Here is a 16,783-nt window from a genome sequence, read left to right as displayed (position 1 = left end):
TGTTTAAAGCTGAACTCCAGCCTTGCCTTCAGTCTTGTACAATTGTACAGGTACCCCTTCATCGCTTACTCTGATTTCTCTGCAGCTTTATTCACACTGGTAATTTTTTTAAACCATTTTGCTACTTCTTGAGCATATAAAAAAAAAAAGAGGTTTAGCTGAAATGTAATGTAGAAACAGTACTGTATTGATTATATTATCATGCTGTTTTTCCAATTCTTGAGGCAGATGGGGTTTTCTGCATAAAAAAAGGATAATAATTATGTTTCCTAGATGACATTTTAAAAAATACTATTATTTCATGTATTAACAGCATTCTTTCATCAGAATATAATATTGTTTCTGATGATGGTACTTTAATAAGAGCAAATACTCCAAAAGTAAATGTAATCTACAGTATTTTCAGGAGTAATAGCTCTTGGAAACAGCAGATGGCAGCATTGTCCCAGTTTAGTTTTTCTAATGCTCATATACAGAGAAGTATAGGAAATTTCCAATTAAATTCTTCTTAAAAGTCTAACATCAGTAATTATACTGTTTTGAGTCGCAGCTTTGAATGTAAAATTACTTTGCAAAACAATTTTTTTACTAGCAAAAGTGTGCTTGTTTGCTGAACTGGGTGAATACGCATAGTGTGCAATGATGCAGTGGTGTGGTGTCCAGAATTGCTCATTGGTACAGTGGGGGCAAGAGAATACTGTGCAATGATGCAGTGGTGTGGTGTTCAGAATTGCTCATTGGTACAGTGGTGGCAAGAGCATAGTGTGCAATGATGCAGTGGTGTGGTGTTCAGAATTGCTCATTGGTACAGTTTTGGCAAGAGCATAGTGTGCAATGATGCAGTGGCGTGGTGTTCAGAATTGCTCATTGGTACAGTGGTGGCAAGAGCATAGTGTGCAATGATGTAGTGGTGTGGTGTTCAGAATTTGCCCATTGGTACAGTGGTGGCAAATGCAGAATGCCCTTTGGTGAAATGGAGGTGAGTGCTTATTGTGTGTCAGTACCTAGTGCACAGTGCAAGTTGGTGCAGCACAAGTAATAAGAAATTGCAGAGTGATGAGCTAATTGATGAGTGTGACGCCCATTACAGAGTTTTATTCACATTACAGCTATGCCCTGCCTCCTACACATAACTATGGCTGTCGGCCACTGCCCTCTCATCCCTTCCCTGGGCACTAGTAACTATTAAAGCTTCAGGTAAAGGTAAAAAAACTAGTAATCTGCAGTAGGAATGCTCCCTTGGTGACAGAAGATGGTTTGGTATAATACATAAAAAGTGTCACAACCATGCATGTGTTGTAGTTGTGTAGACAGGTATAGGTCCCCTTAAGAGTTGTTCCCCCTACTGGTGGAGGTTCATGTGGTTGTCCCTTTATAAAGCTGGTGGAACTTGGGCTCGGAGCTAGTCTAGTTGGGACTCAGAGAGAAGGAAAGTCTGCTGAGGGGAGTTGTGCTTTCCCCTTTGGGAAGAGGGGCTGGAGAAGGTTCTAGTGGTGCACGTAAATTAAAATTCCAGTGCCGAAGCTGAAGCTGAAAATTCAAGATGCACTTGGTCAAAACCAAAATTGGCAGTTTTAAAAAAAATATACTTTATGCATATTTATAAATAATTGTATTATATTCAACTTTTAAATTATTATCATGAATTTAAATGAATATGAATTTATTGTCAGCCATTATCAGAACCTTTTGAAGCGGTTTTAAAAATCCTGCTTGCTGCATTTTTGGTGCAAATTGGGTCAGCACCTCCCCATTGAACTGCATTGAAAACACAGCAAGAAGGGATCAAAAATGCCCCTGTATTGTCTTTTTGATGCATTTTTTGAGTCATGTGACCTATAAAAAACACACCATAAGCAGGTAAAATCGCGGGAGTTTTCAGCAGCCATTATTGACATCGCCACAATGCTAAAAATTCTATTTTTGATCAATAAGTTTTGGTGCATCACTGGAAAGTTCCTATCTTTTGACCTTACAAAGGAAGAATTATGAGGAAAAAGGACTTAAAGATAGAGAAGCTGGGACAGAGGCCTGCAAGAGAGGGAAAAGTTGGTGTACCCTATTTTTCTTCCCTCTGTCTATACACATTGTCCTCAAGCCAATATTTGGAGAATAACAATGCCACCATTTTGATGGTTTTGTTAAAGAACTTGCAATTAAAGCCAGCTATAGATGAAACCGGCAAATAGAAAAACATTCTTGTTGATTGTCGACAAGCTTTTCACATAATTAGTGTGACAGCTGCGATTTTCGTCCTGCAATCAAAAGTGCCTGATCGAACATGCTGGATTTTTTTTAGAAAAACAAAACAAATGATGGCACAAATGTGGCCAGCTTAAAGAGATTGATTGCACCTACAGGCCTTCATGTGATAACCTAATGAAGAGAAGTGTCCTATTCCAGTCAATACCTGGGGGATTGGAGTGAGTATTGTGTTTTTACTTGTGCAGGCCTGATCAGTGCTGGAGTTGGCGGTGATGGAGGAAAAGGAGTCCCCCAACTGACGTTAAGAGAGAACCCCCGCCTGTACAGCACGCATTAGGTGGCCTGGGTTCACATGTCTCATGGGCCCTGAGTGGGTCAGCTGGATTTCTGGAACCTCTATTTTAGCTATGCGTCAAACATGGGCCCATATGTGAGTACTCCAGGCAGAAAGAGATGAGGAACTGTGAGGTGACCAGGAAAATGGTAAGAAGAGGCCTATGGCCACTATCTGCGCACATTACAGTATGTGGTTTGGGCTGAGCAAACTGTGACACCCTGCAGACGGTATATTTATGGTGTGACCCAGCTGTCTATGATGCCAATGCGAAAGTAGCCCTCCCCCACAGGTGCAAACAGCCTAGTCTCCAAAATGGTGCCACTGTTGTGCATGTGTGGTTGGCATTTTGGCCATTTGCTTCAGTCTAAAGTGCCAATCATGCATGCAAGACAGTCGCACTATTTTTTTTTGGCATCCAGGTTATAAGCACCTACAGACAGTATATGTGCGGTTGCAGCGTGGCTACTTAAGGACAAGCAATTATCTACCTCTGCTGCTGCATTGGTTACTGGTGTCCAGGAAAGACGTGAGATGGTGGTAATGATTGACTGGCAGATTTAGGACCTGTTTTAGTGGGCCTTTGTTCTCTTCAAATGGGTTTTTCACTCCATACAGGAGAGCGGTGAACTCTGATGACTGCACTTTTTTAGTTTTGAAAATAAATTTTCAATCTTCTTACAAAAGTCTGGTAGTTCCACCTCTTGGGCTTTTCTGGACTCTCCAAAAAAGGGCAGTGCAATAATCTGGGCACGTAATTCTGTACAGATTATGGCTAACCCCCAGGTTTTCCCTCTGCTCAGTGAAACGTGGGCAGCCTTCCAAAATATATATTTTTTTTGTTTAGGAGGAGATATCAATATAGTGGGTGATGTGGGCAAGCGAAGGAGTATAATTAAATGAATCATTATGGATCGCTGCTATAAATGACACAACACCAGCTTTTCTTAGTCCAGTATTCAGCGCTGCTGGACTCGCACAGGGAAAGACTGCTCCAAGGTGTCAGTGCGTGGGAGGGCGGCACCGCTCGTGTGATTGGAAAAGTGGATGTGTCTGAAATGTGTAATAGAAGCTGCTGGTGACTCACTGGAGCTGACATCTGCAAATGATTTCAGCTCGATTTTCTCATCTGAAGACCCTGGCGCCTGATATGAGAAGGAGAAGGGAGGGTAATCTGTCCTACATCTCCAATATCACCTTTATCTCTACAGATCCAGGATGGACCTGACACAAAGGGCACTTCCTGATAGACAGCTAGATACATCAACATTGAAACAAAAAACATACAGCGAGAACCTTGTTTGCCTGCCAAAACACTCTTAAAGCACAACTTCAGCTTAGTCCCCCTGCTCCTCAGCAGAATGTTATGCGTATAAATATACATACATTCTGTATATATATATATGTATATATATATATATATATGTATATATATATATATTCACACACTCACCGGCCACTGTATTGGATCTTGATGTACGCTTGATGTGCAAGTAACTCCTTTGTGCTAATAAGTGCACTTTTGGATATTAATATACGGCAAGCGCAATTAATCCCATTGTGCTAAAAAGCACAGTTCTCAGGTCTTTTGTATAAGGTAATGGAGCACGCTCCGCAAGTATCCAGTAATACAGACACACAGGCTGTTATGACATTGGATGCTCAATAGAATGTCCTGCCTAAAGCATTGAGCTCCATTTATTTATGGGACAACACAGGGATAACAGCAAGAAGTGATGGCTATACAACATCAGCCAATCAGTTCCAAATGTACAGTGACATGGCATAAGTTACTCAGAGTACATAGAATTAGCCAATGACACACCTGTATAATTTCAAATATACAATAAAAAAGGGGGGAGTAGATGATCGTGATCGAGCAGAACAGCGTGCATGGCTTCTCGCCATTGGTGTGTGGAAATCGGCACATCGTAGTTAACAATGAAACCCAGATGTAGTGGAATTTGCGCCTTACACTACACAATGAAACCAGCGTGTAGAACCGTGAGCGCTGCTCTTATCAAACCCGTCCATGCACTCCCGCCACTACTACTAGCGTGAATCCCACTGAGCAAGGCTCAGCGAACAATGCCTAATAGGATTATACTACTGTTCCCGTAGACATGAGGCTATCTGCAGGGAAAGAGCCATTCTGTTTCCACTATGGTGATCAGGCACAGTAGAAAGACATGAACGTGTATCCCTTCATAAAGGTAGGTAGATATCAAAACAATATTGACATCACAGAGCAAACATATCCCCGCCGGGCGAACAAATCTGCACATTATACAGAGGACCCCGCTGGTGGTCATATCCTTGCTGCTTGATCCTTGAACTCCACACCGCAATACACACAGATCTCTACATCTAGAGGGAAGGTTTTCACTGCCAGTAGTCTTTCCTCAATGCCGGTTTGCCCGTACACGCTCTAATGAGCGTATTGCAAGCAAACCGACAACAGGAGCCTTAAGGCTCGCACACACTATAAGGAAATCGGCGAACATTTTCGTCCAAAGAATTTTCGTAAGATTTTCGTATAGTGTGTACAGAACTTTCTACAGACGATTCAAAATTCTTGTACGGAAATTCTCAAAGGGGCAAACTCCAAATGTGTACCGTTTTCCTACGATTTTTGTACAAGAAAAATCAGAAAAGAAAGACTGCGTATGATCAGAAACAATAAACAACATAAAAAGCCTGTGTCGTACGAGAATGTTCGTAGGAATTTTCTTAAGAATTTTCGTTCATCGGTTCCGATTTGCTGTGAAACAACGAGGAAAATCGGACAATCGTTCGCCCGATTTTCTTATAGTGTGTACCCCACTTACTAATGACAAGCTAAATAAACACATCCTGAAAAATGTCCACACTAGTCCTAATAAAATTTCCACAACACCACTTTTTTAGGTACACCTGTTCAATTGCTTGGTAACACAAATTGCTAATCAGCCAATCACATGGCAGCAACTCAATGCATTTAGGCATTTAGACGTGGTGAAGATGACTTGCTAAAGTTCAAATTGAGCATCAGAATGTGGAAGAAACGAGATTTGAATGACTTTGAATGTGGCATGGTTTGAGAATTTCAAAAACTGCTGATCTACTGGGATTTTCACACACAACCATCTTTCGGGTTTACAGAGAATGGTCCGAAAAAGAGAAAATATCCAGTGAGCGGCAGTTATGTGGACGAAAATGCCTTCTTGATTTCAGAGGTCAGGGGAGAATGGGCAGACGAGATGAGATGATAGAAAGGCAACAGTAAATCAAATAACCATTCGTTACAACCAAGGTATGCATAATACCATCTCTGAACGCACAACGCATCAAACCTTGAAACCTTGAAGCAGATGGGCTACAGCAGCAGAAGACCACACGGGTGCCACGCTACTGTCAGCTAAGAACAGGAAACTGAGGCTGAAGTTTACACAGGCTCACCAAAATTAAACAATAGAAAATTGGAAAAATGTTGCCTGGTCTGATGAGTCTCGATTTCAGCTTCTACATTCAGATGGTAGGGTCAGAATTTGGCATAAACAACATGAAAGCATGGATCCATCCTGCCTTGTATCAACGGTTCAGGCTGATGGTGTTGGTGTGGGGGATATTTTGTTGCTGACCATGTCCGTCCTTTTATAACTACAGTGTACCCATCTTCTGATGGCTCCTTCCAGTAGGATAATTCACCATAGCACAAAGCTCAAATCATCTCCCCACTGGTTTCTTAAACATTACAATGAGGTCACTGTACTCCAATGGCCACCACAGTCACCAGATCACAATCCAATGGAGCACCTTTGGGTGGTTGAACAGGAGATTCGCATCATGGATGTGCAGCCGACAAATCTGCAGCAACTGCATGATGCAATCATGTCAATATTGACCAAAATCTCTGAGGAATGCTTCCAACACCTTGCTGAATTTATTCCATGAAGAATTAAGTAAATTCTGAAGGCAAAAGTGTACCAACCCGTACCGGCCTTATGCCCCATACACACGTGCAGATGTAGCAAGATGTACCTAATAAAGTGGCCGGTGAGTGTATGTATATATATATATATATATATATATATATATATATATATATATACTTGATATTGTCCAATGGTGGGCAGTCCTCAATAATGCAAAGACCATTGATGTAATGATGTCATCACCAGTCTCTGCATCATTACACTATGAGTGCAGGACCCGTAACTCCCTGAACTCACAGGATGTCTTCATCTTCAGTTTTTTGGGTTGCATTACACAGAGGGTGTTCCCTCAGCAGCGATGTGGAATGGCGGGTTCCCAACAGCTTTGTTAAATGCATGTGAAGCATATGCAAAGCCATTGGTGGGCTTTATAAGCCTATTTCCTGGATGCTTCCATTGATGCAGATTACTGTACTATCTGGGACTGATAGGCTATTGTGACTCCCCCTTGGGCATTGTTTTCTGGGCTCCCCGGTCGGATTCTTGGATATCGTTTTTATATTGTTTCCATGCTTTGCCTTCCATGCTTACAGCCACGTTTTAGAGGTTTTTACCAGATCTGATGACACCCCTTTTGGGATTGATCCGTGGAATTGATTTCCCAACCATATTTAACTGCACCCCATAAACCCCTGAAGAAACACATTGGGATTTTGCACCCCCTTCTTGGTATGTGTCTATCTATTATATTTTGATGTTGCACCTGTATATTACAGAAATTAAGGGAAATTATATTATAGAGGGGGTGCTTCTCTGGGGGGTAGGGGGGGGGGCTGTTAAGCTGAAAATGGTTTGCTCAACCATTATGTATATTTTTTAGGGGCTTGGTACCACAATATATTTTAATTGAAAATTTGTAATAAAAATTGCTGATTTTATAAAAAAATGTGTTTGTAAGTTTATTCTGATAGACCGTTTCAGTACCTTTTTCTTTTTTTATCCATTTTTGGGATGTGGTGCTGAGTTAATCAAGTCGATCCATTACTGGTTTTGCGCATGACACAGGGTGGAAGACTGAGGACTTCTTGTGTTGGAAATAGGTACTGCAAGACCAGCTCCAGACTGAAGATGAGTTACTTAAAACAGCAGTAGGACCATTAAAAAAAAGGAAATCCTAGATTTGGTCCTAAATAAACCTCTCTGTGCTGTGCCATTGGACCAGGTGACAACACTCTTCAGAGTCTGCAGTTCTGCAGGTAATTCAGCCCTGTCCCACTTCCGGTTTGTTCTTTGGACTACCATGAGCTCTCATGCTCTAATGCCCTCTAAAGCTCCAGAAGATTTTACCCCTTCATGATCATGCCTTTTTTTGCTATTCAGCACTGCGCTACTTTAACTAGCGATTGGGCGGTCACGCAACGCTGTACCCAAACAACATTTATATAATTTTTTTCCTTCAATCAGAGCTTTCTTTTGGTGGTATTTGATCACCACTGGGTTTGTTATTTTTTGAAATATAAATGAAAAGAGACCAGAAATTTTGATCAAATATACCCCAATATTTTTACTTTCTGCTATAATTATTTTATTGGATATAACATAGCCAATTAAAAAAAATAAAATTTCTTCATACATTTTGGCTAAAATGTATTCTGCTACATGTTTTTGAAAAAAGAGAATCCTAATAAGTGTATATTGATTGTTTTTTGTGAAAGTTAACCACTTAAGCCCCAGGCCTATTTCGGACACTTTTTGTTCACAAGTTAAAATCAGTATTTTTTCCTAGAAAACTACTTAGAACCCCCAAACATTGTATATATTTTTTTAGCAAAGACTCTGGAGAATAAAATGTCGGTCATTGCAATATTTTTTGTCACGCGGTATTTGCGAAGCGGTCTTTAAAACGCCATTTTTTTTACATATTGTGAAAGATGATGTCACGCCGTGTGAATAGATACCCAACGTGTTACGGTTTAAAATTGCGCACACTCATGGAATGGCAACAAACTACGGCAAATAGAAATCTCAATAGGCGACGATTTATAATTTTTTAACGGTTACCAGTTTAGAGTTAGAGTGTAGCTCTTTTTTTTTTTTAATTATTGCTCACACTCTGGCGATCGTGGCGATGCCTCACATGTGTGGTTTGAACAGTGTTTTCATTTGCGGCTCGACTTCCGTATAGGTTTTCTTTCGTGCGCGAGCTAACGGTGACGGGGGCGGCTACAACATTTTTTTTTTTTCCTATTTATTTTATTTTTTTTTTAACTTTATTACAATTTTTAAAAAAAAAAAAAATCTGATCACTTTTATTGCTGTCACAAGCAATGTAAACATCCCTTGTGACACCAATATGCAGTGATAGGTACTCTTTATGGAGGGATCCTAGACCCCTAGACCCCTCCACTACACTTCCATGTATTCAAAACCCAAAAACTGCATTTTTGAATACAATAATTTTTTAAATCTGCCGCCTTTTGCAGCACAGTAACTCGGACGTGACGCCATGGACACCGTCTCCGGGTTACCTCATCGGAGACCCGATCGAAGCCGCTTCCGGGATCGGGACTCCATCCAGATGGCGGAAGCGTCGGCTGGGTTCTCGGGTCTCCCGGTGGGATGGGAGGCCCGGGCAAAATCACGGAAGGTGGCGGGAGGAGGGGGGGGGAGTCCCCTCCCGCTCACCCGGGTAACGATCGAGCGGCTCCCAAGCCGCATCGGTCGTTACCGACAGAAAGCCGACCGTCGGGTCTAAACCACGGTACCAGGAGGCATCATCCTGTTATAACCTCGCAAAGTGACGTATATATACGTCACTTTGCGGTAAGTGGTTAAAGGGCCTACAAACTATGGTATGTATCCTGGTATTTATTTTTTTTTTTATACTACTTATGGTGGCGATTAACTGGGGACTGCGATAGTGCAGTGGACAATCTGACACTAACTGACACTGGGGGGAGCTGACTAACTGCCACTGACATTACCAGTTACACTAATACAGTGATCAGTGCTAATAATATGCACTGTCACTGTACTGATGACACTGGCTGGGAAGGGTTTAACATTTAGGGCAATCAAGGGGTTTCTTGCTTTCTATTTTTTTAGGCTTTTTTCCCCTCTGTTTTCACCTGGTGATCTGGCAGAGGTGTTAATAGAACCTTCAGGGCCCCAGTGCAAGAAACCAGGAAGAGCCCCCCTGACTCCCCCCTTTCATCCAAGCCCAGGCTTCCAGTTCTGGGAAGGTATCCATGGACAACCTCCCAAAACTCTTCCACTTGTGTGTTCCCTGGGGCACGCATCCAGAGTGCTCTGTGACTGCTGTGTTCTTCAGATACAGCTGATCACAGATCATGATAAAGGGCCAATCACAGCGGCCCTTTGCCATGTGATCAGCTTATCACATGGCAAACAAACTCGCTGGTTATCGGCAATCCTTTCCTCCCATGCTGTGCCTGTGTGAGGAAAGGAGAGCCTGACTGTCAGTACATTGTTTACAATGAAAATCAGGGCACTGATATTCAGTGTCCTGATTATCAGTGCAGCCTCATCAGTGCCCATCAGTGCCACCTATCAGTTCTCATAAATGCCACCTATCAGTTCCCATCAGTGCCGTCTATCAGTGCCATCTATCAGTGCTCATCAATGCTGCCTGTCAGTGCCCATCAGTGCAGCCTATCTATCAGTGCTCATCAATGCTGCCAATCAGTGCTGCCCATCAGTGCCACCTATCTGTGCTGTCTATCAGTACTGCCTATCAGTGCCTCCTCAGCAGGACTCTGAGCTGAGAGCAACTCTCTCATACAGCCCAAAGCCTGCACTGACAGTTCCCCCTCCCACAGATGGGAGTGGAGAGAGCCAATCTGCTCCTTCTCCTTCCGCCCCTTTCCTTCTCAGCTTTTCACTTCCCACGGTGCAGACAGGAGGAGAGGAGTGGGAGGAAAAGAAGCAGGCTGGCTCTCTCCTCACCAGTCCATGTGAGGGAAAAGGGAGGGGGAACTGTCAGTGCAGGCTCTGTGCTGTATAAGGGAGACACTCTCAGCTCGGAGCCCTGCGGCCAGCAACCCCGCTGGGGCCCCCCGACAGTGGTCACAGGTGCAACCTTTGTGACCCTAGTAGTTCTGCCACTGTGATCTGGCCAGTAACACACCTCCTGTATTAGAGTGCCTCCACTCTGGATGAAGGAGCACAGGGGGCACCTTTGGAGAGTAGCATTATCAGCTTCGAGGAGGGGAGTGTTACATGTACTAATTGATTTAAATACACTAACAAATTGAAGCCAAACTCCGGCTCAGACTTTATAAGCAGTTATAGAAAAAAATGTTTTTCTTTTTGAGAAAAAGGTTTTCCATAAATAAATAAAAGCTGATCATTGTAAGCACTCCTGTGTGTGGTAAATGGTTTGTCTCAACTTTGCAACTGCTACCTCTGCAGGACAGCTTGTTATGTAAAAAAATAACAATCTTATTGGCCAGATCATCAAGTGAAAATAAGGGAAAGAAAGCCTAAAAAGATAAGTAATGCAGCCACCGCATCTAAGAATTGGTAATAAATGTTTACTTGTGGGTTTAATATGGTTTCAAAATTGATCAAAATCCATTATATTTCCCCTTCACATAGTCATTGTTGTCCTTCCACTAATTACATGTATTTTTATAGATTTATACATCAGACCTAAATGAGGAACAGTTGAAGAAGAAAAAAAGGAAAGAGGGATTTGAGACGGGAAGCTGGACAGTTGGGCTCCAAAGACTATTGATGTCCTGACAGTTATTCTGTGTGTATACAGCATTAATAAACCATGTATGTAATAGAAGAAAGATGTAGATGCTGGCTGGAGTTTGGCCCTCCCTGGATACCTTCGGCTCTGTGGGTATCAGTAGCCTATCTTTTTAATGTATAATCCATAGAACATTCCACTCAGTAAGGAGAATGGAATGTGGCACATGCCGTTGGCACCAGAATGCCGATTGCAGAGGTCTGAAGTTACACTTCCATCCTCCATCTTGGCAGAGGTTCACACGGACGCTGCACAGTTGTTCCTTCAAAGAAAACTCAGACCCGGGAAAGATAACAAAGACTCATATTATCCCTGCTGACACAAATGCTATCACAGATTGGGCAGATACATCATTCAGCATGCCATCTCCGGTGCTAATCACGTTATTTTTACAGCTTTTCCTAATTGAGAAACAAAAAACAAAAGAAAAACCCATACAAACAAGCTTTCAGGCATAATGCCTATCCAGTTTTGTTCCCTCTAGGTCAGTTATATACGGTACATTGTAAAGATTTCAGCAAACCTCATTGCAGATCCTTGCCTGCATCTGCCGATGAGGTACACATATTATTGGTTAGAAACCTGTGCAGGAAGGCACACACTGCAGTGACTTATTGCAGCCAATCAGAAATCATCTGTACAAGATGTAAACCCACTAAATACATAAACTCACCAGCCACTTTATTAGGTACACCTGTTCAATTGCTTGGTAACACAAAATGTTAATCAGCCATCACGTGGCAGGAACTCAATGCATTTAGGCATCCAGACAGGGTAAAGACGACTTGCTGAAGTTCAAACTGAGCATCAGAATGGGGATGAAAGGGGATTTTAGTGACTTTGAACATGGAATGGTTGTTGGGCTGGTCTGAGTACTGTATTTCAAAAACTGGGATTTTCACACACAGCCATCTCTAGAGTTCACAGAGCATGGTCCAAAAAAAGAGAAAATATCCAGTGAGTGGCAGTTGTGTGGACGAAAATGCCTTGTTGATGTCAGAGGTCAGAGGAGAATGGGCAGACTGGTTTGAGATGATAGAAAGGCAACAGTAACTCAAATAACCACTCGTTACAACCAAGGTATGCAGAATACCATCTCTGAATGCACAACACATGGAACCTTGAAGCAGATGGGCAACAGCAACAGTAAACCACACCGGGTGCCACTCCTTTCAGCTAAGAATAGGAGACTGAGGCTACAATAAGCACAGGCTCACCGAAATTGGACAATAGAAGATTGGAAAAAAGTTACCTGGTCTGATGAGTCTCGATTTCAGCTACCACATTCAGGGTCAGAATTCAGCATAAACAACATGAAAGCATGGATCCATCCTGCGATTCATGCTTCTGGTGGTGGTGTAATGGTGTGGGGGATATTTGCTTGGTACACTTTGGGCACCTTAGTACCAATTGAGCATCAATAGAATATAAAAGAATCCCCGCACACCATGTAAATATAAAAGCAGCTAGCAATACATAGAAACAACACCTTCTAAATAAGAAATATAGTAAAAAATAGTATTATTATAGTATAAATTACTATATTACCAATCGAGCATTGCTTAAATGCCACGGCCTACCTGAGTATTGTTGCTGACCATGTCCATCCCTTTATGACTACAGTGTACCCATCTTCTGATGGCTCCTTCCAGCAGGATAATGCACCATATAACAAAGATCAAATCATCTCACCACTGCTTTCTTGACCATAACAAATGAGGTTACTGTACTCCAATGGCCTCCACAGTCACCACATCTCAATCCAATGAAGTACCTTAAGGATGTGGTGGAACAGGAGATTCACATCATGGATGTGCAGCTGACAAATCTGCAGCAACTGCGTGATGCTATCATGTCAATATAGACCAAAATCTCCGAGGAATGTTTCCAACACCTTGTTGAATCCATGCCATGAAGAATTAATGCAGTTCTGAAGGCAAAAGGGGGTCCAACCCGGTACTATCAAGGTGTACCTAATAAAGTGGGTGGTGAGTGTATATGGTGTGACATGTTGGGGGTTCTTAGCTCAATGGTAGTGCCAAAACAGTGAATTTACTCCACGCCAGAAGTGTTTTCAGGGCTTTCCTGTCCACTTTTATTTAAAGCCTAACTCCACTTTTGTTGAGTAAAAAATATTCCCCTCTGGGTGATCTGTGTACATTACAAGGATTATAAGAACCTTTGTTGCAGATTCCTACCTTTTGTTATCCTGAAGAAAGCATTGTTTGTTCCTCTGTGCTGAGTGAGTCTAATGGGAGTGGTTACATAATTATCTATCGGCTGTGGCAGCTGCAGGGCTCTAATGAGGAAAGCTGCTGGGCTTGCATCCCTTTAGACGTGTTCCTATTGGGAGTGTCTCATCAAAAATGACATTTTTGTTGCAGGGGATGCCAGCAATCTGACTTGTATCTTAGGCAGACTTCTGGGAAAATTGGTGAGCCAATCACACAAGCAGGAAATTATGTTTCTGGGGTGTGGTCAGTACACATTCTGTGTACAGAACAGCTCCAGGTAGCCATATTGCATTGCATTTGCAGAAAATTACAACAGCTGCAGATTGAAAAAGAAAAGGTAATTTTTAATAACATTCAATTACAATATGATTTGTGTTGCAATTGTATACGCTATATTGTTTTTTTTCTTTGCTATTTTTGTTCCCCACGAAAGTGGAAATACCCTTTAACCAGTTCTGGACCAGAAGGATTTGCCCCCTTAATGACCAGCCATTTTGTTTTCAATTTGGCACTGCGTTACTTTAAAGGAAAATTGTGCGGTCATGGGAAGCTGTACCAAAATTTAATTGATGTCCTTTTTTTCCCAAAAGTAGACCCTTCTTTTGGTGGTATTTGATCACCTGTGCGTTTTTTATTTTTTTGCGCTATAAACAAAAAAGGAGCGACAATTCTGAAAAAAAAAAACAATATTTTTCACATTCTGCTATATAACATTAAAAAAAAAAAAAAAAAATTAACCACTTAAGCCCCAGAGGATTTGGCTGCTCAAAGACCGGGCCCTATTTTGTGATTCGGCACTGCGTGACTTTAACGGACAATTGCGCGGTCGTGCGACGCTGTACCCAAATGAAATTGACGTTCTTTTTTTCCCTCAAACAGAGCTTTCTTTTGGTGGTATTTGGTCACCTGTGTGATTTTTACTTTTTGCGCTATAAACAAAAAAAGAGCAACAATTTTGAAAAAATAACAATATTTTTCACATTTTTTATATGAAACTCCCCAAAAAAATGTAAAAATCTAAATTTTTTAACATTTTAGGCCAATTTGTTTTCTGCTACATATTTTTGGTGAAAAAAATCGCAATAAGCGTATTTTGATTGGTTTGCGCAAAATATTGCGTTTACTATCTACTGGAAAGATTTATGTCATTTTTATTGTTTTTTTTTTAACTAGTAATGGCGGCGATCTGCGATTTTTTTTTGCGGGACTGCGACATTGCGGCGGACAGATCGGACCCTTGACTGACATTTTTGACACTTTTGGGGGTACCAGTGACATTACTACAGTAATCAGTGCTATACATTTGCCCAAGGGGGGCTGACCGCCGCAGTATATGTAGCAAGTGGCTAAAAAATCTACTTTTTTTCATCCTTTTAGGCCAATTTGTTTTCTGCTACATATTCTTGGTAATAATAAAAAAATTGCAATAAGCATATTTTGATTGGTTTGCGCAAAAGTTATCGCGTCTACAAACTAGGGGAAAGATTTATGTTATTTTTATTATTTTCATTTTTTTTACTGGTAATGGCGGCGAAATGTGATTTTTAGCGGGACTGTGACATTTCGGCGGACAGATCGGACCCCTAACTGACATTTCTTACACTTTTGGGGGTACCAGTGACATTACTACAGTAATCAGTGCTATACATATGCACTGTTACTGTAAAAATGACACTGGCAGGGAAGGGGTTAACTTTATTAGAGATCAAGGGGTTAAGTGTGTCCCTAGGGGCGTGCTTCTAACTGTCAAAGGGCGTGGCTTTTGATGTAACCACAGAGACATACGATCCTACATAGCAGGATCGTATGATCTCTGCTGTTACACCAGGGAGAATGACAGGCGGCTTTGTTTACATCAGCCGTCTGCCTTTCTCCCTCTCCAGTGGGAGATCGCGAGTGACCGGCGGACATGGGAGCCGCCGGTCACTCGCGCGGGGATGGCAGTGAACGAGCGGGGGGCGGGAGCGTGCCTCCGGCGGCACGCGCTCACCCCCTATTGGCTCGCGAGTGAGTGACGTACCGATACATCACTTTGCCCAAGGGGGGCTGACCGCCGCAGTATATGTAGCAAGTGGCTAAAAAATCAACTTTTTTTCATCCTTTTAGGCCAATTTGTTTTCTGCTACATATTCTTGTTAATAATAAAAAAAATTGCAATAAGCGAATTTTGATTGGTTTGCGCAAAAGTTATCGCGTCTACAAACTAGGGGAAAGATTTATGTAATTTTTATTATTTTATTTTTTTTTACTTGTAATGGTGGCAAACTGTGATTTTTAGCGGGACTGCGACACTTTGGCGGACAGATCGGACCCCAAACTGACATTTTTGACACTTTTGGGGGGACCAGTGACATTACTACAGTAATCAGTGCTAAAAATATGCACTGTTACAGTACTAATGATATTGGCAGGGAAGGGGTTAACCTAGTGGGTGATCAAGGGGTTAAATGTAAGCCTAGGGGGAGTGATTACTAACTATGGGGGAGGGGCTTTTGAAATGACCATAGAGACATGTGATCCTATATAGAAGGATCACATGGGCTCTATGATCATTTCAGAGAGGAGAACGGTCAGCTGTGTCTACAACAGCTGCCCGTTCTTCTCTCTCAGCGGGTAGCGATCGGGGGTGGCCGGCGGCAATTGCGGCCGCTGGCCCCGTGCATCAGCGTCCCCGTTGCCTAGTGGGGGGCGGGAGCACGCCGGCGGCGCACGCTCGCCCCCCGGCACCAGGCACGCGACCGACGTATCCTTACGTTGGTTCGCACAGGAAGGGCTATTATATCTGCGGCGCGCGGTCCGGAGCTGGTTAAAGAAAACATCAAAATGTTCACACAGGTGTGTCTTTCCACGCAGGGGGTTTTCACCATCACTGCAAAAACATAGAATTTAGCCACACTGCTACAATGTTTTTTTTTTTCTAATGAGTACACAAGTTCTACACAAGAAGAACATAATTTATAAGCTTGAAGCTTTATTTTATTATAAGGGGATAGGGACCTAAATGTGAAGTCTAACTTTTCAACCTTGGTTTTCCAACCTCTGGCACTTATTGTTCAGGGTTCTGGTCTTTCTTGACAGTAGTCTGTGTTTCCACCTAGGTGATTACTTCCAGTTAAAGGAAAGAAAAAGTATGCGTTATCCTCCCTTTAGACTTTGTGTGAGCATAGCCAGGAGATTTAGAGGCCTTTTATATGCACATTTGTGTGTTACTTGTCGTATAGGAGCAGAATCGTGTGTTTTATCAAAATCCCATTTTTCAAGCCCAATAAAGTCTATGGGGCCAAAAACATGCAATTCTACACCAAAGAAACTCATATAC

Source organism: Pelophylax lessonae, assembly GCF_965119305.1.
Source record: "Pelophylax lessonae genome assembly, chromosome: 4".
NCBI lineage: Eukaryota > Metazoa > Chordata > Amphibia > Anura > Ranidae > Pelophylax > Pelophylax lessonae.
This window is presented reverse-complemented; position numbering follows the sequence as displayed.